This window comes from Galendromus occidentalis, unplaced genomic scaffold (assembly GCF_000255335.2).
Source record: "Galendromus occidentalis unplaced genomic scaffold, Mocc_1.1 scf7180000075613, whole genome shotgun sequence".
Taxonomy (NCBI): domain Eukaryota; kingdom Metazoa; phylum Arthropoda; class Arachnida; order Mesostigmata; family Phytoseiidae; genus Galendromus; species Galendromus occidentalis.
This window is the reverse complement of record NW_003803603.1, coordinates 4,726-6,449: the sequence shown is the minus strand read 5'-3', so window position 1 is coordinate 6,449 and position 1,724 is coordinate 4,726. Positions and strand designations below refer to the sequence as shown.

The window sequence follows — 1,724 nt, the reverse complement described above, 5'->3', positions numbered from 1 at the left end:
AGTAGACTATCACATGCATTCTCAGGTTTTCAAACGTGAAATTCTGTCGTCGATCGCTCAATATGTGCTTCAAAGTAGAGAAGCTTCTCTCGACGTCTACAGAGGTGATCGGAGCAAACTTGAAGCAAGCCAGCTCAGATGAGTCCAAACCAGGGACTCCATCTGCACTGTGGTCTCCCTGGAGAACACTCGCGATTTTTCTTAAGGTGTTCAAACCACCGTTCCGAGCCACAGACGCTTCGCTTTTGTCTCGGATGCATCGCCCAACGTCACCAGGGCCTTCTTGAGGTCTTCGATCATCGCGTCGAAGATGCCGAGACTATCGACAAGTGGAGCTGACTGGGCTTCGAGTGTCTCGATGGCTCGAGGGAGGAACCCGAAATGAGCTCTGATGTAGGCCAGATTCTCCCTTACTGAAGCTTTTTTCAGTAAGTTTTGTGCATCTCTGATGCTCGCCGCTTCATTCGCGTCGAGAGCGTGAACCACTTCCGCGAATCGCTCGAAGTGTTCAGCGTAAAAATTAGCGGCATTCAACCAAGTGCCCCACCTCGTTAGGACTGGCTGCGGTGGCAATGGAATCCCAGGGGCTTGCTCGTGATAGATCGTAACCCTGGAAGCAGACTTTAGGAAGATCTTTTTACCATTGGAGATCAACCTGTCCACGTCGGGGAAATTTGATCTTATTTCCTCAGCGATGCGATGAGCGGCATGAGCCGCACAGGTGATGTGCAGCATCTTTGGAAAAATCACCTTCAAAGCCGAGCCCGCTTTCTTCATATAGGCTGCTCCGTCTGTAACGAAGAGCAGAACTCTCTGGTGCTCAACGCCGGTAGGCCACAGTAAGCTCAGTGAATTCATGAAGGCTTGGGCAATGGTCGAACTGTTCGTCTTATCTAAACATTCCGCATGCAAGAGGAATCTTTCACTCTCCGAGGTATCCAGTGTTCCGACTATGGTGTGAGCGATGAATCGACCCAGGCATCAGTGCTCTCGTCAATCGAGATCCAAATATATTTTCCTGCGACGCGACTTCTGATGTATTCCAGCTTATCCTCGTATATACTTCGCAGGTAGCCCTTTCGAAGAGTCGAAGAAGATGGGACCTCTTGCCTAGCGTGATTCCGGAGGAAGTTCTGGAGCTTTTCATTCTCAAGTTTCCACAGCGGAATCCCGGCCGAGACAAAGGCATCACAAAGATCCATATTGAATTGGGACAGCTTCCTGATGCGCGATTCAGTGTTGTCAATTGCACCAAGCTTGATGAAGAAGATCTTTTCTTCTTCTCAGCTAATGATTTATGGAGGACACCTTTGACGTGTTGCACTACCTGGAACTTCTTGTCAACGCATACCTCTTTCTCACAGATTTTGCAAAGCAGTACCATTCCATCTGTGGAGAGTATGTCGTTTCCGAACTCCTTGACATAGGACTCGAGCTTCGATTTTCGGCTGGCTGCGACTTTTGGCATTTCGTGGCGAGTGGCGTGCGGCAGCACAACCTGAGCACACACTCGAGCGAGAGAGGCTGGAGAATTCAGTGATCGATACAGGCGGTCGGATATCCTCGTCCCAGTTGCTATATGATTCCACGTGAACGGTTTCTTTTCCTTCACCTATCGAGAGTATGATTGCTCGCTCTCGCAAACCGACTCAGAATCGAACTTCGCAGTCAGACGAAAACAGACCGGTTACAGCAAACAGCTGACCAGTTACCGCAAACAGCTG

The 1,724-nt window shown here is 49.7% G+C and overlaps 1 pseudogene; it reads right to left on the bottom strand.

The window, feature by feature from the left end:
• Positions 1-210: 210 nt before the first annotated feature.
• Positions 211-1,202, bottom strand: LOC100903440 (uncharacterized; annotated as a pseudogene).
• Positions 1,203-1,724: the final 522 nt, after the last annotated feature.